At 38.8% G+C, this 27114-nt stretch overlaps 1 protein-coding gene across 1 annotated transcript in view; it reads left to right on the forward strand.

Moving 5' to 3' along the window:
* The first annotated feature begins 354 nt into the window (after nt 1-354).
* KCNMB2 (potassium calcium-activated channel subfamily M regulatory beta subunit 2) overlaps nt 355-27114 on the forward strand; it is a 367680-nt gene continuing 340920 nt past the window's right edge. Inside the window, exon 1 of the mRNA XM_056110680.1 lies at nt 355-439. The gene's annotated coding sequence lies outside the window, so the exon portion shown is untranslated. The remainder of the gene's footprint in view (nt 440-27114) is intronic.

The following is a 27114-nucleotide window of genomic DNA, read 5'->3' on the forward strand; positions in this document are numbered from 1 at the left end:
AGCTGCTCCCTGACCCTTTTCCATAGGAGAATCTGAAAGCAGTGGGGACTTGATGCTGGACCTATCACAGCACCGCTAGCAGACAGCCTATTACAGTATTTAATAAAAACAGAAGCAGCATGCCTGCCAGAGGCTAATCAATCCCACCTCCTGCGCGCTCCGAACGAACACAGTACCAAGCGGGGCTTGGGAGAACTCATTCCCAGCACGGCTGCCGGGGGTGCCTGTCCCTCCCATTGTCCTTCCAAACTCTTTCAGACATTTTGAGCAGGGAGGACCAGCGCTCTGAGTTATAGCAAGGGTCGTGGCAGGAGCGGTCCAGGAAGGCGCGAGGTACCAGAGTGAGGATGCTCACCGGCGGCGATTCGCAGGACCGCACAGGACCGCTGTCCTCAAAGATTGAGCCTGGCTTTTGAGGAAGATGTGAGACCTGCCAGAGGTAGGATTTGCATGGGAAACAAAGGGATCTGTTGCTGGTTGCTGCTTTTTGTTTGCCTTGGGCTGCGAGGGTGGTGAAAGAATCGCCGCCAGGTGCGGAGCAAGAAGCCCAAGGGAGCGCGAGGAGTGGGAGACGGAGCGGCTGCTTCGAGCCAAACACAGTGCCCAGTATTGTTTTGTGCTGGAAACGCCTCGAGGACGAACCAAGCCCGGGCTGGTAGACTGCCGGCCGAGTGTGCACATGCCACGTTGCTTTTCCCGTGGAGCAGAATGCTTAGAGGTCATGGAGAAAGCAGTTTGCTTCTTCTCTGTGTGTGATGCAGCTGGTCTGTCTCGAGGGTGGTCAGGCTGAGGGAACACTTTGGGGGGTGGGAGGTACCAAGGACTAAAGAGAATCAGGAAGAGAAAGCTCGCTGGGAGACTTGAAACCTGTTAGATGAAAATCCCATGCCCGTGGTCAAATATGGTTTGACAGGCAGAGTTTTCATTTTTAAGGGAGGTGGGGGTTGAAAGGGAGCATGGATTTTTAAACAATGAATTAAATATGAGTTCGCTTTAACTACTTCATATTTCATTTACTGTTAAAAAATTGGCGGTGCCTTTATCTATTTTTCACACTAAGGGGCTAATCTACACTCTGTGTATCAGTGTGTTTGCACAGCAAGAGTTTTAGACTCTAAGAAGGGGTTTTCTCTCTGATTCTGCTCTTGCTTTTATACAAATACCAGAGCTGCAAATGGAAATGGTGATTCCTTAAGATGATGGGCTTGCATTTCCCCGTTTTCACCCCCTTTTCCTTTTTATTTTAATGAACTACATAAAAGCACAGTTCTCTGTGAAAGATGTGAGGGGCAGTTGAGTGTCAAAGCCCAGTGGATAATAAGTGGATTTGCAGAATAACTTCTACTGCTTTGTACTTTATTAGGGGATCAGTATAGCTCGATGAGAAAGGGGAATGTCAAAATATCACGGATTGAGCTTTCTAAAGGTAAAACACAATGATCAGAAACGAATGTTTCCCCAACTTGGTCTACAGTGCAAGTTTCAATGTTTGTCATTGCCTATGACCCTCAGTGTGAACTGACAGAAGTGATTGACTTCCTCTGGGCTGCTCGCATTATTTTGGTGTGGTACTTTGCAAATTCTGAGACGTTGATTTAGAATTTAAGGAACTGATGCATTTGTTGGTTATGACTGGCAAAGCATGTAGCGTAATTGTCAATTTATGAAGGAATATAATATTCTTCAAATGCACCTAAAACTTCCATATTAGTGCATTATTAACTAAAAACTAATATCAAAATATAATAATTTTGTTTCTAGCTAAAAGTCAGAATTAACCCTAAATGGGGCCTTTTCTTTTCTCTGATGCAACTGAGTTTGTACAATGGTCAGCGTCTGTTTACATACTGACATTTGCGTACAAAGTTGAAATCATTGCCTTGTACTCTGTGGCATGTGTGCTTTTCGTTGTGTTTTTGTTTTCTTTCTAATGTATAATGAATATTATTGAACACGCCAAATTCTCTTGACTAAATTGTATGTGACCGAGAGTACATGGGCACAAAATAACTTAGATTTTTTTAATGCAGCTGATGGCTATGAAATAGTTTTCTATTTCCATGTGGTCAGTAGGATTGGTGACCTTGACCTTGTAAAGACCCATTCTCTATCCAATTGATTTCATCAATCAAGATCCCACTTTACAAAAAGCTTAAAATACATATACAGAAACTTCTATACACATGAACAACTTTGTGTGCATGTAGATCTTACAACTATGTTTTATAGCTGATTATTTTTTCTATTGCTTTCATTAATTTCATTTATTTGAAAAAGACATTCACTAGCTCTGGTTTTATCAATATATTCTAAACCTAACTGCATCAGACATTTATTTTAGAGCATTGTACCATGAAAGAGTAGTCAAGAGAGGAAGTTATTTTGCTGTGGTCCTGTTCAGAACCCTGTATAGGGTTTTTAAAATTATTTTTAAAATGGCATTTAGAAGTTTTATAGACTTACTCAAAAGTTTTTGTATTAAATCTTGATTGTATATATGCTTAGATTGGACCACCCTCAACAACAACAACAAAACATAAGATCGAGAAAATAATTGTTATTCTTTGTTAACTGGAGAAAGCAAATTAAATAAATTAGTCAAAACATTGTACTTTGAGTCACAAATTAGTTTCCTTACTTGTTTACATTGGTAGATATTAACCAAAGAATTTCAGATTTAGTTTCAGCTACATCTAGTAAAGACAAATCAACAGTTATTTAGCTTTGCAAAAAGCCAGTCTAGAACTCACCATGAAATAAAAAATATATATGTACGTAATAATAAACAAAGTTTCAGTCAGCCTTATTTTCAGTACCTATAAGGAACATGACCATTGTCTCACTGAGAACAGAGCATCAAGTTTAGAGTCACCCTTGTTTTTTCTTTTTCATATATTCTAACAGTTATCATTCTGTTTCATCGGTATTTAGAGGACCAGACAGTCTTCAAACTAAGATAATCATCTTTTTAGCCATCTCTCTCCTTTCATTAAACTGTGATAAAAATCTAATTCTCCAACTATATTCTTGCTATTCTATAAAACAAATTGGCCAAAATTATATATACAGAGTCTAGTCTTAGTTAACATATGAGTTAGGATATTTTAGTGTGATATTATTGGTGCATTTTGTGAATTCCCTTTTATTTGCTAAATTTTTCAAAGGGCATGCAGTATATTAATAATCACAAGATGACAGATATTTTCAAAATCTATCTACATCTTTTCAAACAATGATGCCAACATTTTCAAATTTTTTAATATTTTATAGTAGCCACTACGTCTTTATCCTAAATTCAAAAGTCATGTTTGTTCCAAGCAAGAAGTGCTATTTTCTTTTAATGGCCTTCTTCCTTCAATTTCTTAGTATGCCATAAAAAAGAAATTAGGATCAGAGTCTAAGAACCTGGCTCCTATTTCTTAATCTTAACTCAATTTTCCTTGAAAATGTGTGAGTGTGATGTGTGTGTGTGTGTGAAAGAGAGAATGAGAGAGATTACGCATGTGTGTGCATGTACATATGCGTGTATATGTGTAATTCTTATTGCAGAAGACTTCCTGTCTCCTTTTCAGGTTCCTCACTACCTCTGAAATCTTTATATATTGGAATATTCCATCACTCCATTTTAAATTCTTCTTAAATTTCTTCTCCTTTCTTCTTATTAAAGTCCTTTTCTATATTTAGTAACTAAATAAGGCCCATCAGATCTCAAGGTCTATGTGTGACAGTTTACAGATTCTAATCCATAATTTGGATTGTTTATCTAACCTACCTACTATATGTTCAACTATACACATAGAATTTACACTGGATTTTATTGTGAACATCTCATGCCTAAAATGTTCAAAATCATGGTTTGAAGAGATAGTACAGTTGGTAGGGAGCTTGTCCTTGCGTGCAGTTGCCCTGGATTTAATCCCTGACACCTCATGTTGTCCCTGCTCACCACCAGGAGTGATCCCTGAGTGGGGAGTCAGGCATAAGCCCTGAGACCTGCTGGATGTAAACCACCACCCCTGGACGTCCAAGATCCAATTTCTGAATTACCACGCAAAAATTTCCCCATTATTCTATTATTATTCTAATTTCTCAGAAGAGGAATCTTGAAGTCTTTGAACTTCCTCTTTCCTTCACAAAAAACTTTAGACAATAGAACTTATTGTCTCTGTTTTCAAGCTGCATCTAGAATTTAATTAGTATTCCTACTGCTATCAATTTGAGCAAGTTACCAACCACTCTTAGATTTTCATCATTTTGATCTCCTGCTTATGTTACAGAGCAATAGCACAGCGGTAGGGCATTTGCCTTGAGTATAGCCAGCCTGGCCGAGCCGGGTTCAATTCCTCCGCCCCTCTCGGAGAGCTCGGCAAGCTACCAAGAGTATCTCACCTGCACGGCAAAGCCTGGCAAGCTACCCGTGATGTATTCGATATGCCAAACACAGTAACAACAAGTCTCAAAATGGAGACGTTACTGGGCCTGCTCGAGCAAATTGATGAACAATGGGAGGACAGTGTTTGTTTGTTTGTTGTTTGCTTAAGTTACTACCTCCTAACATCAGTGGTCTTTTCAAAATTGAGAATCAATCAGAGTTTAAAATTCTCCAATGTTTTCTCATCCAACAAGAGATAAAAGTTAGATCCTCACAGTGACCCACATGCCCTGTGTACAAAAGCTCCTGTCCCACATTCCATCCAGACTCACAGGTTAGTTACCACTTCCACCCAAACATTCCACTTCATTCACTCTTTGGATTGAACATTAAAATTAATGCATGCCAAGTGCCCCAGTAGGGTACTTAGCACCAAGGAGAATCTTTTAAAAGTGATAATTTTCTTATTGGTACTGTCTTTCAATCATCACAGCATGCCTGAACAGTAGATATTATGCTTTCCATTGAGTAGATAAGAAAACTAAAGAGTGAAGTAGTAAGTTAATCAAATTGCTCAAGGTCAAAAACACTAATAAAGTTATCAAATTGTACTCTCTTCAACTCCAGGTGAATTCTGATAAGTAGAATGTCATATTAACAAGCTTTAACTTGTTAAAGGCTCCCAGTAATAAAAAGAATTATTTTAAAGAAATGATCTAAAGGAAAGATTTTTCTTCACTCTATAGACAGTGTGGGCATTTTGGATTTTCACTTCCTAAATAAGAAGTAGACTTGGGTTTGAACTTAAATAAATGCTAATTTAATCATTAAGAAAATCTCATTATTTAAATATGACATATAATGGAATCTTGGAACACCAGCTTCTCGTAGCCCTGAAGTCCTTGGTTAGAATCCCAGTTTGCATATTGCCTGTTATTTAATTTTTCAGAGCTTCTCTGTCCTTAGCAGAAATGTAGATTGTAATAGAACATCAGTCATTGGATTGCGTGAGTTAAAATGAATTAATATATTCTGTTGGCACTGTGCTTAGCACAAATCAAGTTTCTGATACATATTACCTATTAACACCTTAGCTGTTATTAATCAATGTTATTATGACACTGAGAAATTTGATCTCTTCATTTTTATTTCTTGGTTTTACAGGTCTCTAAAATTCATTTAGTAAACATTTTCAGGAATCATATCAGCACTAAGGTAGACTAGAAGAAAGAGTTCAAGGTGTTTTAGCCTCCGGTCAGCAAGAAAAATGGAATTTCTTGAAATGTTTTCATTTACTTGTTCCCTACTAGGCCCTCAAATGAAAGATACGATTCCTTGAAAAAAAATCACCAAAACATCTGCTTTCCTGAGATATCAAACTTAACTTTATAAATTCATGTTAAAAGAATTTGAACTTTTCCTTGGCTGTGTCAGGGTCCACCTTCAACATTTCCTGTCCTTATCTACAGCTGCACAGGCTGAAAAACTGGTCAGTTGGAGACATTATAATACAACATATCTTCAGGGCAGGATATGCATAAAATCAGCAATTAGCATCATTAATTATTCTAGATTTAACAGGACTAATTTCTTAAGGCAAAGAAATTCAATTTCACTTAATTGCTCAATAAAAATTACCACCTTCAATTAAACTATTGGGAACTCTCAAGTACTAATCCACTATGCAGGTTAAGCTTTCTGTTCGGTTAATGAGTTGTGCCCTTCATCTTGTACCAAACAACTTCTCAGTTTTCAGATTCTTGAAGGCTGTTTTGTCCTGATAACAATTGTAATTGTGAGTGTCTTTATTAAAAGATAATTTATCTTCACAAATTCGCCATTGTGAGTGGCACTGGTCCTAACAGTAGTATCTTGCACCAAAAATGTGGATATGGCGACACTTTGAAGGTTTTCTCTTTAAATCCTCAAAAAAGATTGTCCTTTTTTAGCGTTTAAAGTTATAAGATACTGTTTTTTTTTCTATTGTCTAACATAGTCCTCGGCACACTGTTGTGTGTGTGTGTGTGTGTGTGTGTGTGTGTGTGTGTGGTTTGGGGTTCACTAAAGTTCTCTCCTTCTCAGAAAAGTAATAAGCTCCCAAAGTTGGGGACTAGATCAGAATCATCAGAGTATTTCCAGTACTTAGCAAAGTTCTCGAAAATACCTTTTGTTCAATAAATATGTATTAAATGAATTAATCAGTTATGTTTACACTAAACTTTGTAGTATCCAGATTTTCTAATAAGGGTAATTGTGCAAAAACTTCGAGGGTGGCCAGGGAGTGGCCCCAACAGCTCTTCCCCTAGTCCCTCAGGTTCTGGGTGGGTGGCCCTGGCCCTGCGGCAGACGGCAGACAGCAGAGGAAGCGAAGGCCAAGCCCGTTGATTGAGCAGATACAGTTTATTCCATTCTCATCCCTGTTCACTCCTGTCTCTCTCTCTTCTTCTCTCCTGGGCACGATCTGGAACCCTCTTCTTCTGGCTCTGACTCTGGATCTGCTCTAGATTTTCTCCCCCGCCCCCCAGCCCTCTCTTACAGTCTAGTTAAATCCCCAAACCATGAGGGGCTGTGAGGGGCTGGACTTACACATAGGTGTGGTCACAGTCAATAGGGGTAAAGTTCCTCCCTACAGGGGATGCTGCTTCTAGGACAGATTCTCTTTGAGCAGGACCACCCACCCAAGGGTGCAATCCCATGGGTGTGTTTCTCCTCTCCTTGTCCAACAAACATATAAGCATTCATGATATTAATCATTTTGTATGGACACAGTAAGAGATGCATTAAGCTTATAGAATTGCTCTCCTGGGGTCATCTCGATCTCAGACTACAGTGCTCAGGCTAGATTAGTCTTTCCTATCCCCAGCAGGGTCCTAGTCTCGTCGTTACTTTTGAATCATGACAGCATTTGTCATGATCAAGCTCTTAACTTATAGTTAAAAATTGTGGCGTTTTGGTCAGGCCCATCTCGCTGCCAGGGTAGCACACAGATTACTGCTTGCCCTGGTTCCATCCGTCCCTCATTGGGACTCTGCTTTTGAGTGCACTGGGAAGTGAGGGAGACTGAGGCTTAAGTTGAGAAAGCAGATGCCCGGGAATGAATAATATTTGAAGCCAATTAAATCCCATGCAACAAAAACATAATATTAATTGTCTTCTAGTGTCTATACAAAAGCACGTTGCTTTAAAGTAAACTATTCAAAAGACATGAGGAGAAAAGCAGTATCAACTCACAATATAAATTCAGTATCCTAGAAAGATCTAACCTTACAAATTAACAGAATCTGATTAGGGGAATAATCTGATTAACTGTTTGGGAAGAGAGCATAGAGAAGTAGTTACAAATAAACAAAAGAATGGGAGTGACTCGGGAGCACTGGGATGGGTGTGACCTGATAAACCTAAGCTCTTTGTTTCAAGGGGGAAAGGACAAAGCAATGACATCCTACTGGTAATGACCAAGTAGACAACTAAAAGTCATGCTTCTGTGTAATAGAACATAGTAAGGATCAATTTTATAATAATACAGCCCTGGACTACTAGGTGTGTATTAACCTTTTCATCTGCCTTTTCAACTCTCTTTTTTTATATTCTCGACCCATGTCCAATTCCTCCCTCTCTTCTGTCTTCCCACCGCCATTGCCCCATCTTTCTATGGAGTGTGGTGGAGCTTCATCTGAAGTTGACTTGAGTCTGACAGCCACACATAGTAAATGCCTAAACCCTCTTCCTCATCAAAGCCAGGGTGACAGATGAGCCTGGGTGAGAATTTCAGCTGGGCTGGAGGTGGTAGGGGGAATAAATCAAATGTCAAAATGTCAGTTTTGCTGACTTCTTAGAAACGAGAGAGAAGATACATGTATTATTAGGCAGAAGGCTTTGGTTTCCATTTACCAGTGTTTGTACTTAATAGGGAAAGTGTCAACTGAATCCCCTATGACGGTTTTCTGTTACCTTGGTGTTTTTCTGAGTATGAAATTAAAACTAGAATATTCTGGACATGGGAACTCATTTTCCATGATTACGTCTATTCAGTAATACAGTTATCAGTAGTTAAGCAGGGATTCATATGTGTAATTTTTTAACTACAATAATTAGGTTGCAAACCTCTTGAGGACATTATATTTTCAAAATTCTCAGATGAATAAAACTATTAACACACATGATGTTTGGTCTTTTAAAATCACTTTTGATTGATATACACTCTCCTCTACACCCTATTCCCTGAGGTAAAGCCACCTTAGAGAAGTCAGGTAAATGTCTTATCTGCATTTACCAGACTGCTTGACTAAAGATTTAGAATCTACACACAAATCTTAATTCCACTGAGGCCTTCTGTGTGCTGGAAGAGACAGGGCTCTCACGGAAGAGGCAGGAAAGAAAAGTGTACAAGTGCTACTATTGCCTGTTGTTTTTATTTCTGCATTTCATTTTCATAGAATCATGCTACTCAGACATTATTACCTAAAATTATTTACAAAACCAATCCATGTAGTTTTCTACCAAAAGAGGTTTCAATCTGGCATATTGTTAAAACTGATTTCTTACTATTCTGTAAGTGTTCAAGAAATTTCACTGTATTGTGTTACCACATTCAAGAATTTATAAATAATGAGATCTGATTGACAGATTTTTAAAGTCCTTTTATTGTTATTGTTAAATTTTTTACTGAGAAATTGATAAAGGGCAAGCTCGAGGCTCCACAGATCTTATCCACATAAATAAAATAACTTTCAAAGCGAAACTTCTTAGAAAGTTAAAAAATAGATTAGCACATGTAAAGGGCTATTATAGAATATATCTTGCTTTTTTTGCATGAGAGGAAGGGGATAACTCTGTACCTGCAGAAATCGCTTTAGGAGAAATAAAGAGAAGCTGTTGGCAAACCTACGAAAAATTCTTGAATGGTTTGAATTTGGTTTTATACAAACATCTGAAAATTTCTAACTGAATGAAGAATGGGTAACTCCATCAAATTTAATGCTAATTTCCTCAGCGATTTGTATTTCTAGAGCAAATCTGAAACTGATAAATGTCTTTGAATTTTTAAAAACTTTTTTTTTACCTTTCACATGAAGAAATTAGAGAGGGGAACCCAACAATCTGATACCCAGAAGAAAATAAAAATAGTAGCTAACTTGATATTTAAATTTTGTTGGGATTTTTTATGGAGGGAGAAGGGCTGAGGTGTGGGGCTCACACTCACACCCAGGGCGTATTCCTGGCTCTGCACTTAGAGCTAATTCCTGACAGACTCGGAGACATAGGAGGTTTCGGAACTGAACCTGGTTCTGCCACGTACAAGGCAAGTGCTTTACCTGCTGTACTATCTCTTAGGCCCCAGTACTTGCTAACTTTAGTGGCACAATTCTAACAAGATTGTTCTGATCCCTTCCTCTCTCTGAGCATGACCAATGACTGTGCTAACTTTGCTTCTTAGTGGTTTTATTTGATCATACATGGTTCTTGTGAACAGCCATGTGAGGCTTTCTGCGTAGACGCCGAAGACAGCAATTTAAACACATAAAAATAGAACAGCATAGAACTCAAGTCTTATTGGTATGAATCAAAAGTTGAGAGAGGGAAATAAAGTTTAGATCTAAAGAAGAGCGATAGCACAGCGGGTAGGGCGTTCGCCTTACAAGCAGCCAACATGGTCGACCCGAGTTCGATTCCTCCGCCCCTCTCGGAGAGCCCGGCAAGCTACCGAGAGTATTCGATATGCCAAACACAGTAACAACAAAGTCTCCAATGGAGACGTTACTGGCCCGCTCGAGCAAATCGATGATCAATGGGAGGGCCTTTACCTTTACCTTTACCTAAAGAAGAAAAAAGGAATAGGTAATATGTCACCAAAGTTGGAGAGTCTTTTGGGGTATACAGTCTTTTGGTAATAATGTTACCAAAGTTCGACAATCTTTTGGGGTGTACAGAAGATAACAGTAGCCCCAATATAGAACAAAATTGGTTGAGAGTATTTATTTAGATACAGCCTGCATACCTCTTCTTATTGACAAGTAGATTTCAGTGTCTGTGGAACCGAAAGACAAAAATGGTTAAAATAAAATAGACGATATGTTTGATTGATATACATATATGAAGCTTCTTATGTGTGCTTTTCAGTGTTTTTTTTTTGTTGTTGTTTTCAGGAACATTCTTGTCCTAGATTCATAATTTTTTTCAGGTGTCCACAATATTAAAACACAAAATTGACTCTACATCCTGCTACCCTGCATCAACAGTTGTTTTTGTTCCTATCCATTTACTTCAATATTTATTCATTCAATATATCTTTATTGAAAATCCGCTATTGCTAGGCATTATGATTGGTATTACGGTTATAAAGTTGAGCCAAATCAGAAATGACTCATCCTACCAGGCAGGCTACAATCCTATGCAAGAAGGAGATTATACAAATAGTCAAAGAAACAAATACAAATTACAAATGTAATGTATACTAAGAAGCTATTTAATTGTGAACATTTATATAGTCAAGGAGGTCTGGGAAAGCTTTTCAAAGAAAGAGATGACCAAAATACTACATGAAGAAGCAAAAAATGAACAAAAAAAGGGGGCAATGGGAAAGCAGCAGGTTTCCAAACATTTTCAGCAGATTTTCACTAGTTCCACATTCATCAAGTATGGAGGTGGTGGCGATGTGTGTGTATGTGTGTGTGTGTGTGTGTGTGTGAGAGAGAGAGAGAGAGAGAGAGAGAGAGAGAGACAAAGACAGAGACAGAGACAGAGACTGAGAGAGAAAATTCTTCTTCCCCTACTCCTTTTCCTTATGGAATGTATAATCAGGTAGAAAATAATGCATTTTCAAAAAATTAATAAATGAGATTTAAAAAGAAATCTGTTAGAATAAATGGGTATTATAATTCTGAAAGCAATTGCTATGACTGGAGGGCAGAGATTAAGTAGAACAGGATTAAGAAAAAGACTGGCAAAACCTAACGGGGGCCAAGGAAAGACCTGTGAGATCAGAATCACCCAAAGTACTAAGCAGGGGACTGACAGGGTATTTTCTTTCTTGCAAAGTTATTTCTGCTTCAGTTCAGATCATAATGGAGATCAGAATGAAGATGAGCAAGATTGGAGAGGGAAAAGCCTGATAAGAATCTTTGTAGTTATCAGTCGATGATGGTAGCTGGGACCAGACAGCATCGGGATGCAAGGAAATGGTAAAATGGAGACATGTCTGGGAAAACAGATCTGAAAATCAGTGTGGGGATAAAATTGAAATGATTTGGATAAAAGGAGACATCAAAGATAACTTCACATGTCTGAGTAATTGGAGGACTGTAAGATTATAGAATAGCGAAACATAACTAAAATTGTTTTTATTCAGTAACCTTCTTAAAATTGTAGTCTGTACACAGTGCTTCTTCTTCCTTGTTCCTCATTTGTTTATCGATTTAGTTTTTGTAGGGGATTTTGAGGTGTGAGATCATACCAAGTAGTGCTCAGGGCTTACTCCTGACCCCGCACTGACTCCTGAATGTCATTGGTGATATTCAGGGGACCCTATCTGATGTTGGGGATCAAATCTGTATTAGCTGCATGCAAAGCAAGTGCTGTGACCCCTGTCCTCTCTCTCCAGCCCCCATTCCTTGAGCAATATACTGGAGTATGAATTCTGGACATCTTGTTTTCCTGTTATTGACCTCATCATTTTTTAAGAAACTTCTTATCATTAAACATTTTGCTTAAGATCCTTGACCACATTTCAGCACTCAAATATATGGAACTTCTATAATTTTTTTCATCGTAGGAAAAGATTGCAAATTAATTAAAATTTTAAATTTTTATTTACAATTAAAAATTTTAATTAAAAATTACCTTTACTTCTCTCTTCCATTGAATTTAATTATGCTTAATTTTCAGGTTCCTCTCAGACTTAAAGTTTTTGTCTTCGTTGGGTCCTCTTTTGCCTTTCCTATTTTTTTAAATATATTTTTTAGTAATCAAAAATGTTCTATTCCTATACTTAAATCTCAGGTCATTTCTGAAGTTGTGATTTTACTACCCAGACAAAACCCTTTGTTACCTTTTACCTAGTAGTTATTTACTTATGTTTCTATTCATTGTGTTACTAGTTTCCAATGTTTTAAGTCAACAAATGTCTTCAAATTTTTCTCTATACTAAAAACCTAGTCAGCCTAAGTCCTATTCATTATTCTTTCAATATATCTGTTGCATCTGTATGTTTATCTATGAAGTTCATCGATCTATTAAACAAAACCACTATAAAATAAAGCTGCTTATTCTGACACTTCACTATTATAGTTTCATAGACAATCTTTTGTTTCTATTCTGACTTATTTTTTCAAATTGCTGTTTTTAACTCACCTGCAAAAGAATTACTTAGAGAACTTTTTAAAATGCCAATTCAAGTGGCCTACATTTAACCAGAATATTTTATAGGGTTCATTAAATACATGTGTATTTAATGAACACCCCAGGTTGAACTTACATGAAATATATTTTTGAAGTACCATGAATTACAATACTATTTCAAGCTATGTACTGTTTCAAGCAGGTAACATTCAAACACCGGAATGGCTACTTCCTCCACCATTATCCCAGGGTCTTTAGAAAAAATGTTCTACTCTCACCATCCTAATGTTCTTTCTCGACTTCCCAAATGAATAGTTCCAAAGCATGACACTTATCTTCCTAATTTACAGCCCTTCTGTACCATGATTCTCATTTAACCAAGCAAATACAATCTCCCAGGACTGGACATAAGATTCTCCATTTCTGGTGACCAGATAAATTTCTGTAATCCAATTTTTTTTCCTTAAATTTTTATTAGTGAAACACCATGAGGTACAGTTGTAGACATACAAATTTTTGTGCTTGGGTTTCAGTTATACAATGATCGAATACCCATCCCTCCACCAGTGCCCATTCTCCACCACCACTGATCCCAGTATTCCTCCCACCTCCAATCCCCCCCATCCCACCCTACCTCTGTGGCAGGGCATTCCCTTGACCAGATAAATTTCTAACCCAACCTTTATTCTATTTTCCTTCTCTCATTTTGTACTTAAGTGAATTCTTGCCACTCCTCAAACATACATATCACAGCCTTGTGCCTTTGTCCCTTAGTCTTAGTTTCTCGAACATCCAGAAAGATCTCTCCCTTTCATTTTCATCTATCAAATTCTGACCCTGTCTGTAATGGTCCCTCCTGGGTATAACATGTCTCATCCCTCTCCCATTTTTCCTGTCTCCTCCAGGGCAAAAGGACTCTCCAGACTTTGATTTCTTTTAGCAGGTTTCACCTTTTGCTACTTATTTATCACATGGTTAAGAACATGAATAATTTTTATTTTCTTTTTTTCACATTGAAATGTCATGAAGATAGTAACTATAATATAACTATAATGTGTAAAGTGACAGATTTATGGAATCGAAAAAAAGTTGACCTGGGCAATATATCTAGTAGGTGTCATCGGGCAAATCACTTATCTTTTCTGAGTTTTATCTCTCTTTAATGCTTTTGTTTTTAAGTGGGATCATCCCTTTTAGGATTTTAATCAGTGTAAGTTCAAGTTGCAAAACTTTTCATGGGATGAAATTGTCTACATTAACCTACAAAAACCTGGCAATTTTGCTATACCTAAACTACCTCTAAATTTTATTACAGATTATTTTAAAATATTTGTGCATGCTAGACACATGGAAAAAACACTAAGTATCAATTATTATCACAAAAACACATCAAAAATTGTGATGAAATATCACCTCAGATGTGAGAATGACTTTTAAAACTCCAAGAAAGAAAAAGTTCTGGCAGGAATATGGGGGACAAGAAAGCTTTATTACCTGTTGGTGGGGTGTGATCAAGTTATTTCACTACCAGTTATCTATCCCAAGAATATAATATAATATAATATATAGCACAGAGGTAGGGCGTTTGCCTTGTGCGCAGCCAGCCCGGCTGACCCGGGTTCGATTCCTCCACCCCTCTTGGAGAGCCTGGCAAGCTACCGAGAGTATCTTGCCCGTGCGGCAGAGCCTGGCAAGATCCCCATGATTTATTCGATATGCCAAACACAGTAACAACAAGTCTCATGATGGAGACATTACTGGGCCCACTCGAGCAAATCGATGAACAATGGGAGGACAGACAGACAGACATAATAAAATATACCTAAACCCTTATGCACACCTATACTCACTGAACACTGTCTACAACTGCTTATAATAGCTTTAACCCTGGAAGCAACCACAGATGAGTAGTTATTCAACCACAGATGAAAAGATAATAAAGATACCACAGATGAGTGATTATCCAACCAAGGTGAGATCCAACCACAGATGAGAAGATAATAAAGATAAGGTGTACACAAAATAGATTATTCAGCTATAAAAGAAGAGATGACATCCTGCTAATTCATATAACCTGCGTAGAGATGCAGGCTGTCATGTAAAAGGAAATAAGTCAAAGGAGAAAGGCCGATATTGGGTTACCTCATTCAGAAGTAGTATTTGAAGAAACAGAGCAAGGAAACTGACAATATCCAGTAGAAGCAAACCTTGATACTCTGATTACAGAACTGAAGTAATCAAGAAGGATAGGAAGTAGAGCCTGAAAGGGCTCGTCTTCTGGACCGCGCTGGAGGGACATTTGCACTTTGGTGGTAGACATAGTAGGATGACATCGTACCCTACCACATAGAACCATTAAACCAATAACACTACAATAAAATATAAAGAAAAATACTACTGTGTATCATACCATGCTTTCCATCTACCTCACATGAGTCCCTTGCCCACTAAATATACTTATAATTAATCATATTATAACATCACTGACAAATACACGAATATAACACTTTTCTATTTGCATGCATACAGAAAGAAAAGGAAGTAACCAACAAACCATTCATCTACCTCAGTATTTACTCTTGTCTATTCCTTTTTCAAAGCAGGTGAACAAACAGAAATTTTAACAGTAAGCTAAGGCAAGTTATTTGCTAATGAGAGAATTCTGTTAAATAAAGGTCAGCAAGAAAGTAATACTTATTGTCTCTTGTTTATGGTTCACCTGGGCATCATTGAAAACTTGCTCAAATTTCTCTCCTGAGTATTATTTTACCTAGAGTTTATGTAAATCACATTAAACTCTATTCTGACTGGGATTCTTAGTCATTAACAGATTTTTTTTTTTAAAAAAGCAATGGTATTTTCAAATACAACTTATAAAAAATTATGTGTATTTTTGCCTCATCAGCTCTTTACTGCTGGAATATTTTGGGAAAAAAACATATCTTGACCAATTAAAGAGATATATGTCCAAAGAAAGGAATAATCAAAGGAAACTCTTAGCTTGAAAAGGTTAGTGTTATATCAGTTATAAAATGAAATGAGTTACAAAGGAGTTGTTTTAATTTTCTTAACTCCAGAAAATCAAGCCAAAGAAAGATTCCATGTCAAATACTCCTTTTCTAAAAAGTACAATTTGTTCTGCAAGGTATAGCAAGGTATTATACCTAATGAGGTCCTCAAGAGATCATAAATCACTCAGGAAGTATATCAGTTCCAGGAGTTAAGAAGAGTGGTATAAGTACAAAAAGGCACCTAGGGACTGAAAGTTAAGGTGCAAAGATTAAGGTGCTGCCTTGCATATGTAACCCTCCTTAGTTCAATCCTCAACAACATACATGATCCTCCAAGCAAGAAGTGATCCCTGAGCACAAAGCTCAGGGATAAACCTGAGTGCTAACGTGGCCCAAAACTGTCACTGTCACTGTCACTGTCCTCCCGTTGTTCATTGATTTTCTCAAGCGGGCCCAGTAACGTCTCCATCATGAGACTTCTTGTTACTGTGTTTGGCATATCAGATACATCATGAGGAACTTGCCAGGCTTTGCCGTGCAGGCGAGATACTCTCGGTAGCTTGCCGGGTTCTCTGAGAGGGGCGGAGGAATCGAACTCGGGTCGGCCATGTTGGCTGCATGCAAGGCAAACGCCCTACCACTGTGCTATCGCTCCCAAAACAAACAAATAAAAATGCATCGGCCTTAATGTTTTAACAGAGAAAGAAAGATTACAATGGAAACTAAGGAAAAAAAGAAACAAAAAAACCAGATTCTATAAAATAGTGTCAGAGCAGGAGAGGTAGTACAGAGGGGAAGAGGAAGGTGGCTTGTCTTACATGTAGCTGACCCAGATTTGATGGTTGCTCCTGAGTCTGCCAGAAAGGATTACCTGAGCACAGAGTCAGGAGTAAGCCCTGAGTGCACTTAGAAGGTAAGGGTAGCACTGTAGCACTGTCCTCCCATGCTCAAGAGGGCACCAGTAACATCTCCATTATGAGACTTGTTACTGTTTTTGGCATATTGAGTACGCGATGGGGAGCTTGCCAGGCTCTGCTGTGCGGGTGGGATACTCTCAGTAGCTTGCCGGGCTCTGTGAGAGGGACGGAGGAATCAGCCCGGATGGGCAGAGTGCAAGGAAAACGCCCTACCCACTGAGCTACTGCTCCAGCCTATATGTATATTATATAATGTGTGTGTATTTTATATACCACAAATGAATGCAGTCATTCCATACCTGTCCCTTTCCTTCTGACTCATTTCACTCAGCATGATACTCATCCGTTCATAGGCAAATTTCATGACTTCATTTTTCCTGACAACTGCATAGTGTTCCATTCCATAAATGTGCCATAATTTCTTTATCCATTCATCTGTTCTTGGGCACTTGGGTTACTTCCAGATTCTGACTATGGAGTGGGGCAAAAAAATAATCCAAAACAGAAAAAGTAGCGTCAGCTTAAGGATTCCTCTCTGAGGTGTCCTACTTTTATTAGTTCCTCTCTCTTTTTGTGTTTGTTCTGTTACTCTGAGAAAGTTAATTAGCATATCTGTACCCAATTTCACTACTCTGGACTTTGAGCCTCATACCTCCCCCACCTCCAAGATGATTTTGGGAGTTGATGAAATGAATCGTGCCTATAAGGTGGTTAGCACAATGCAGCACATCATTGCTCCTCCATAAATTGTCCCCCTGTTCTAAAGGCAGCAGTGAGTAATCCTGTCAAATTGCACTGAATTCAAAGAGACTGATTTTGTGATTTAGAATTCTCCCAATTCTATCATGAAATGAGACTCTTTAATGAAATAAGAGTAAGCACCAACATCACTTTCGCTGTCATTAATGGACTGAGTAGATTTTGAGGAAACAGACAAGCCTTTCAAAGAAATTTCCTTCCTGGTAGTTGGCAAAGAAATAATAAGAACAGAACCTGTCGATATTCTCTTTCGAGAGGCTGGTTCTGAGGGCCTCTTGGTAGTTGGTGAATTAGCATGTCACCTTATTTTGTAGGTTCAATGTGGATTTTACACTGAACTCATCTCCTATTAGGCTCACAGATCTGAATGATACACGAAATCAAACCCATTTTCAGACAGGAAGGTGAATACAAAGACATTCAAAATGCTACTGAAACTACAACCAATGTAATTACCGCCCCCCCCCCCCTTTTTTCAAATTCAAAACCCCAGGCAAAAGCAAAACAAAACAAAAACCCAGGTCACTATGCCCTATGCCTACTCTGAGTCTAGCACCTCTACCTTTTTATCTTGTAGCACCAAAACAATTCTGGAGAGTTGAGAGCAATTACCTTAGAGAAATAGCTACATTTTTATATGGTCACTGCTAACAAGATCTTTAAAATGTCCACAAGGATACACACCATTTATTGACATTTTATACATCACATTCATATTATATAATAGCATGAAAGGTAGTTTGTGAGAGCTCTTGGTGCAAGGCACTGTGGCAAGCCTTGGCTATGCATTTTTTATTTAAAGCCTAGAATAGCCCCCAAATAACTGTACCCCGGGACCACACTCAACTGTGCTCAAGGCTTACTCCTGACTCTGCACTTAGGGATCACTTCCGGCAGGCTCAGGGGACCCTACGGGGTGCTCGAGATAGAACCTGGTTTAGCTGCATGCCACTGTTGCTCACGCGTTATAAGTGTGAAAACCAAGAGCCAGAGGGAGGAACTGGCTCAAGGTAACTCAGTTTATAGGTAGCAGAACTGAAACCAATCTGACTCCAAAATACATTTGACATTCGCTGGTCGCTTGCCACATACTCTGTCTGTTCACAGACTGCCAGTGTGCAGATTTGGACTGTGAGTTCGCATGCCTGTAGGGAAACTGCTCAGCCCTATAGTGCTACGGATTAGCCAGGCCACTGTGGCCGTGCCTAGGGGCCTCCGGGACAGTACCTGGCAACGTTTCAGTGACTCATGTAGTGCACTAAGGCATGCACCTTAACCCTGTACTCCCTCCAACCCCAGACGTGATTATCACTGGTAACTGGAATACTGGTTGTTTGGTTTTTTTTCTTTTTGGGTCACACCTGGCGATGCACAGGGGTCACTCCTGGCTCTGCACTCAGGAGTTACTCCTGGCAGTGCTTGGGGGACCATATGGGATGCTGGGTATCGAACCGGGGTCAGCCTCGTGCAAGGCAAACGCCCTACCCGGTGTGCAATCTCTCTAGTCCCACTGGAATACTGTTTTAACAGTGCACATACAAGCTTCCACACCGGTTAAGCTAGGAAGCAAAATGTTTTATAGTAGACTTTACACTTCTTCCCTTAACATATTATCAAATTATTTGTCTATATTCCTGTACTCTTATCTTTTGAATTACAAATCAACAATAAAAAAAGTGATTCTATTCTTCTGCCACTGATCTTGCAAATAATTCAGGTTGACATCCTATTTCAGATAAAGTATAAATTAGGTCTTTTTTCACTTTGCTTAACACTTTCTATAGCCCAGCATTATATCAATGGCTTTGTAAGCTTTATTTCCTTCTCATTCCATTTTCCCCAAATTGACCTTGACCTCATCAATGCTGAACATGAGTTTCTTTCCGAGAAAATAATTTTTGCCAGTCTAGATAGAATTTAGAACACCTATCTCTTCATTTCTATACGTTCTTGGGTTTTTTGGGGTAATTCTTTTAATTCTTAAGTAAATTTACCCATTAGTTTTTCTTTGGCTTTTTCTTAATTTATAGAAATTCAACACTTTGTTAGTTAGAAATTATTATGATTTGTATTCCAAAAAGGAATGGCCTAATAAACCACAAATTTTATGCCTCAGTTGTCTACTAGATTTGTGAATAAATGTCCCCAGTCAATTCTGTCAGCACCCTAAATGGTGTTTACATTTCTTTCCTCTATGCAAGACAGTACAGAGTTTGATGTTACCTCTATGTTAAAATCATAACAATAGCTAAGGGTTTCTTACTGGTAATTCTTCAATAAAGATAAGCAGAAAAATTACTTTCTATCAAAATATTCCTTGGATGAATTTTTATCACTGCTCATCAACAAGCTTCCATTACATGATATTAAATTAATTCATAGTTGCAAAGGAAAATCAATTTTAGTAAAACATTAAAATGACGTTCAAATGGAACCTTCACCTAAAACTTGAACTTTTAAATTGCTGTTCGCCAAAAACCAGTTAAGATTTATGGCAGACATACAAAATGTGAGGAACAAAACACATTTTTTTTTATCTTCCTACCTAGTGCCATCTGGCACCAGGCCAAAATTAAATCTGGTTAGGGGCTAGTTTTGGTCTGAATATATTTACAAGATATGTGGGCAAATTATTTGAAGGCAATGAACGATGGGGGATGTACCCCCCAAAGTGAAAGGAGGCAGTTTTTGACTAGAGTTAGAAATGTCACTTAATGCTAAGGATTCTCCGGTCAGTATCAGAGATTCTAGTGGTATTAGGGTATTCAAATTGTTTTTCCAAGAATAAAACCCTAAGATGCAGTGAGTCTAGGTAGAGAAGAGAGAGGGGAAATTGGAAGAAATCATTGGAAAGATGTTATATCAGGTCTTAATCACTTAATCACTTAACTTCCCGTTAGTCGTCGATTTGCTCGAGCGGGCGCCAGTAACGTCTCCATTTGTCCCTGTCGCATGCTAGTGTAACCCAATGGCATCTGTTCTCTCCGGGAACATGAAGGGCCTCAAACCGATCGTTCATGATCTTGACGAAGAAGTCTGACCATCTGTTAGGTGAGCGGCCACGCGGTCTTTTGACATCCCGTGGAATCCAGTCAGTAACAGTTCTAGTCCAACGGTCATCTTTAAATCTCATTACGTGACCAGCCCATCTGATTTTCGACACCTTGGCAAATGAGACAGCATCCCTGATCCTTGATCGTCGACGGATGTCAGAACTCCGGATTCTTTCTCTCATTTGAGTGAAACGTGATATTCCAAGCATAGCTCTTTCTATTCTTCTTTGGGAGACCTGAATAGCGTTCTCATCTTGTTTGCGTAGGGCCCAGGTCTCTGAGGCATATGTTAATGCAGGAAGAACAGTGGAATCAAAGAGATGTGCCCGGAGCCGGAGGTTCTTCGTCCTCTTAGCTATTTCTTCGACGTTCTTGAAGGCTTTCCAAGCCGCTCTCTTCCTCCTGCGCAGCTCGGGTGCCAGGTCATTTGTCATGTTGACCTCCCGACCTAGGTACACATAGCTGTTGTATTCAGAGATGGTCTTTCCATTGAGAGCGAATGGGGCGTCAGGAACAAGGCTGTTTCTCATAAACATTGTCTTCGTAAGATTCAGCTGTAGTCCTACCTTTCCACACTCACGGTCAAAGTCGGCCAGCATTTGTGCCGCTTGGCTGATGTTTGGTGTTATTAAAACAATGTCATCAGCAAAGCAGAGGTGGTGTAGTTGCCGACCATCTATCTTCACTCCCATTCCTTCCCATTCCAGTCATCGCATGATGTTCTCGAGGGTGGCACTGAAGAGTTTCGGTTAAATGGTATCACCCTGCCGCACCCCTCTCTTGACATCAACGATCACTTCTTTGTAGAATGGTGAGATCCTGGTAGTGAATCCGCAATACAGCTCACGGAGGATCCTGATGTATTGGGCTTGAATGCCCTGATTGGCTAGGGCTTCAATGACTGCTTCCGTCTCAACAGAATCAAAGGCCTTCTTTAAATCAATGAACGTTAAACAGAGCGGCATCTTGAACTCCCGAGAAACCTCAGTGAGCTTGGTTATTGTGTGGATATGGTCGATGGTGCTGAATCCTTTGCGGAACCCTGCTTGCTCACATGGTTGTCCTTCATCTAGTGTTCTGCCAATCCTATTAAGACACTACTTCCACTACCCAGCCGTTGCCACACTCCAGGACGCTTTCCGGACCCACATGGCAGCTCCGGCCAAGACCCACGAACGACTGAAGACCCACAGAACAAGATAGGCGGAACTCTCTGAGACCTTGGACTCCAGGCTCGGCGGACCCAGGGACAGAGCTTCTCTGCTTGCTCCCACCACCACAGGTGACAAAGGGATTCTAATCAGGAGCCCCACCCTACCCTGCCCTGTCCCGACACATCATAAGACACTAAATACCCATGTTCCGGAATTGTCGTACCATATTTGATAGGGTTCAAATATGGTAACACCTACAAGGGTGATTAGAGGTCGCCCCAAAAGCTTCTATCCCTCTCGGAAAGACTGGCAAGCTACCGAGAGTATTCCGCCCGCACGGAAGAGCCTGGCAAGCTATCCGCTGTGTATTCGATATGCCAAAACCAGTAACTACAACTGGTCTCATTCACCTGACCCTGAAGGCTTCACCGACATGGCAGCACTGAGAAGGATGAGAAAGGAGAGGCCGACAAAACATCAAGGCCGACCTAGGCTGCCACAATGAAGACAAAAATGATCGTCTGTACTTTCAATGCACGTACGCTAGCATCAGATGCATCCATCGAGGACCTGATGGTACAAGCGCGAATGATCAAGTATCAGGTCTAAACGTTTTAAAAACCAATTAAAGGGGCCTACACCATCGAATAGTAGTTAAGGCATCTACCTTGCACCTCTTTGACCTGGGTTTGGTCCCCAGATCCCTGTGTGTGATTGAGGAATGATTACTATCTGGGCAACCCCAGGAGTGATACCTGAGTGCAAAGCAGGAATAAACTCTGAGCACATTAAATTTTTTAGGTAAGGACACCAAACCACAGAGAGGTACAGCAACTTGTCAAAATTACACACTAACAAGTGCTAAGACCTTGATTCAGTCTCAGGTGATTCAATTCTGATTCTATAGTCTATCATTTTAATCACTAATACCAAGATTTTAAAGTACTGCGCCTTTGAAATAACTTTGAGAGCATAAGATTGTAGGTAAATTTGAGTCTGACAAGAATCCAAAACTGTAGAATTTGAGTCAAAGTGTGAAACTATAATTGTTAACAAATCACCCATGTCTATTTGGCATTTGTTTTTATAGAATGCAAATTAAAATCACAGATTCACAGGATATATAATCCTATATGTTTGAAGAAAACTTTTTTCTCTTATCAGAGTTACTAGAACCATCTTACAAAGGACCATTTCTTCCTTTTTCTAGTGTAAAATAAATAGCAGAACTGCAAATCTATTTTATTCAGGTGTTTTTAGCAGGCAGATATGGTCCCTTTCAAGAGAAAACAATTGTGCCTTCATTTCCCCCTCAAATTTACGTGATTTCTATAAAATAGTATAATTATATTCAGAGTCAGAAGCTGAGTAAAATACTAAGATTGATTGGGGGGAAAAAGAGAGATTATCAGACATGTTTCTTTGCCCTCTGTTGCTTAGAAGCTAGTATTGATCACTACTCAAGAGAAAGTACTGCTGGGTTCCCAAAAGCATATGGGTATTGTGTAAAGAACATAGGTCACTGCCCTCTGCAAGTGACTTTGTCAGAGATGTGACTTGTCAATTATTTTCTTCACCTGGTACTTCAGGAACTTTATAGTTTTATTATAAATCAACACCTGTATATATTACATGATGCCCATAATCAAATGCCAATCTATCTGACCACATAGGTCAAGCCCCTTCTTTTGATTTACCACCACTTTCCTTCTGGTTACCACTAATTTTTCTTTATTGTCTAAAATCTTAATTTTATTTTTGAAAAGTTTATTCTCGTGTTGTTTCTTTTGTTATTGTTGTTATGTACCATATATGAATGAAACCATGGTGCTTCCATTCAATTGATTATACAAAGCATTTTGCATTTCAGTTCCATTCATGTTGGTATTCCATTGTGTTTATGTATCAGATCTTCTTTATCCAGTTAACTCTCAATGATTGCCTAGGTTGTTCCCAGCTCTTGGCTACTGTTAATGATATTACAATAAAACTTGGGAGTTTATCTATGTTTTGTATATATATTTTAAACTCATATTTTGTATTTGTGAGCAAATACCTAGGAATAGGATGACTGGATCATATATATTTCTATTTTTAAGATTTATTTTTAAAAACGATATTCACGCAGCTTTCATAATGGCTGCCACAATATACATCCACACCACAGGCACAAGGGTTTCCTTATCTAGGATTTCTTCAATAGAGGAACTCGCATATTAAAAGAGTACTCACATGCTAAAACTGAAAGCCCATTATTTTATCTGCTGCTCAGGTTGACTATAACTAGGAAATCACAAGAATGATGAGCGTGAAAAGAAAGAATAAACAGAACAACAACAAAGTAGCTCTTAGTATCCATAAATCTTCCTATAGCAAAGAGCCTTTTGTGGTCCATCAACTCTTGATACTTGTGACAAGATATGATTTAGTCTGATGGGATTACATGGTGCTATGAGCACTTCTATTTTTAGCGTTAATGTTTATATCTAGATTTAGCCTTTTTTTTTTCATTACTCGTGAGTCAACTTGGAGAAATCACTTCATGGTTTCAGTATCAGTTTATATAGCTATAAAATGAAATCTAATTATACTGATCTTGAAGACTTGTTGAAAGATTTAGATAAAATGGCCTGGGTGATACACGCACTGGCATGATGGATCAATCCAAAGTGAATCATGGTCATAAAGTACCACTTATGTTCACAAAGTCCTGTTGCCACCAGTACACTTCATCTTGTTCTTTGTGTATTTTTTTGTCAGTTAGATTATAGGTCTCTTCGTCTTAACACTAACCCCAGGAAAAAGAATAGTCTCTGATATTGAGACGTTTATAAATAAGCAATGAAAAATGTCCATGCAGTGGTGTATTTAAAACAGTTACCTGCTAAATCTTGTACTAGGGCCCCATTGGAGGCCACCCAAAATGAAAGGGTTTTTAAATTCGACTGATAATTTTGTATGACATCACAGAAAACTGATTATTTCATCTGTGACTTAGAAGAAGGCCTTGAATAAAAATTAGAAGAGACAAAGGTGATATAAATGTCATAAGAATTACAGAGGGAAAATGGACAACTTAGGGCTGCATGGGATATAGGGAGCGAAGAAAAGAAAGGTTACAGATAATGACTTTTAAGCCCAGAAAACTGAGAAGATAGTATTGATTGACCAGTACTCGGTGGGGGAATCTGAACGAACTGAATTAATGGAAGATTCTGAGACTGGTTTATACCATGCTGAGTTTGGTCTAGAGCAGTGTTTCTCAACCAGAGGCCATATGGCCCCTAGTGGACTCCAGGATGTTCCAAGGGATCCATAAATGAAAATCTCATAGATGGAGATGATGGCAGCCACGTCATGAAACTATGGGGTCAATTATTAGTTCAGAAGGCCACCGGAAGGAAATAGACTTGGACAGAGGGCAATGTCAGAGAAATGTTGAGAAACACGGGCTTGGTGGAAAGGTGAGAATTTTTTCCTGTGTGGTTGACTTGAAGCTCAAGAGGGAATGCAAATTTTGGTGGCATTTTCATTTGTGTTGTCATTGAAAATCAGTAATTACTTGGAGGGAGAGAACAAATCAAAAATTCAAAAGCAACTAGAATAAAACTGTTGAAAAGTAGGTACACTTAGGCCACTCCATAGAACCATAACATTATAGGAATCTCCAGAGACTTGGAAAAGAAACTGAGTGCATACTAATTAAAGTCAAGGAACAAAATATTCACAGATATCCGCATGATTAGGACTGTCAGGTCCTAGGGAACTACCTGAAACAGATCCACTGTGGAAGAAAAGTGAGAAAGAAGAGCATGCATGGAGACAGCTTGAGGAACTAGAGAAGGTGTCTAATTCAGATAGCAGAAAGTATTTGTAGATTTATGTGAAGGAGCCAATAAAATGAATTCACTCTTTAAAAATAAAGGTTGATTAATGTTTCAAGACCCTAGGTCACTAATTATCAACCTGTTCTGAATATTATACCAACCTGAGTTTCTTAAAATAATATCAACACCTTGTCCTAATTTGTAAGATTGTGTTTACTTTGTTTTGGAGAGATTTGGCACTAGTATTATTTCTTCTTCTATATTGATACTAATGTACAACTAGCTTCTGCTGACTTAGAAGAATTGGGCATTGAATTAGACAATGATAATGAGTTGCTAACTGGAATGAAAATGATCTCTTAATATGGGGACCTGGTATTGGGGAAGCAGAGCAAGGAAAGGATAAGTTTTAAAGAATAAACTTTGAAAGATAAATTTGAAAGGAAACATTGGGGGGAAAGATAGTACAGGAGTTAAGACACTTGCCTAGCCTGTGAGCCACCCTGGTTTGTCGCCAGCACACATACCCCCTTCACACTGGTCAGGGATAGTCCGAAGAAGAACTGCCAGGCATAGCCAAAGTCCTCCTGGTGCCAAAGGAAACATTTTAAGCCAAGGAGAAAGCTTAATGAACTGGAGCACAGTTTTTCATACCTGAGCCTTAGGTTTGATCCCCAGTACTACCTGGTCTCTTAGTACTGCCAAAAGTAAACCATAAGCACTAACTTGGTGTGGCCCATAAACCAATAAGGAAAAAAAAAGATATCTTGATGGAAGACTACTGGAAGGATGTCTGATGGATGTCTTTGTCTGATAATGCAGAAGGTTAGGATCAGAGAGATGGTGCAGCAGACAAGGCCTTAGCATGAGGCCAACCCAGGTTCAATTTCTGGCACCTCCTATAATCCCCTAAATCCCACCAGGAGTGATCCCTGAGCACAAAAGAATAAGCCCTGAGCATAGTCGGTGTGACCCAAAAAAACAAAATCTGAAAAAAATTAAGTAGAGGTTTAAATGCTAAGACTGATGTCATAAAAGTGAAATTGAGTTCTAAATAACACTTGAACCATTCCCAAATGTGATCCCAGCAGAGATAAAGTTACTGCTTCATTCTCACTATCTTTTTTTTATTGCTCGCTCCCTGACAATTCAAAGCATTTCTATCATCTTTCTGTGTCTTTTTAGGGAGAAATAAAAAAACCGTCCTCCCGTTTGTTCATCGATTTGCTCGAGCGAGCCCAGTAACGTCTCCATTTTGAGACTTGTTGTTACTGTGTTTGGCATATTGAATACATCTTGGGGAGCTTGCCAGGTTTTGCCGCACGGGCTAGATACTCTCGGTAGTTTGCTGGGCTCTCCAAGAGGAGTGGAGGAATTGAACCCAGCTCGGCCAGGCTGACTGTGGGCAAGGCAAACAACCTACTTCTGTGTTATCACTCCAGTCATAATAAAGAAAATTTGTAATCAGGCTAGATGTAGAGGAACAGCAAAGTTATGACCTTAGAAAAGACTTAAACCCAGACAGTAAGGAAATGTAACCGTTAGACTCACCTCTTTGGAAAATCACTTAAAATTTGTCTAAGAAAATATCTCAAAAATTCTCTCAGCCAGCTCCTTCCATTAAAAAATTTTAATTAAAAATATTAAAAACATTAAAAATTTTAATGTTTTAAGTGAATTACAA

This window comes from Sorex fumeus, unplaced genomic scaffold (assembly GCF_029834395.1).
Source record: "Sorex fumeus unplaced genomic scaffold, SorFum_2.1 ptg000010l, whole genome shotgun sequence".
Taxonomy (NCBI): Eukaryota; Metazoa; Chordata; class Mammalia; order Eulipotyphla; family Soricidae; genus Sorex; species Sorex fumeus.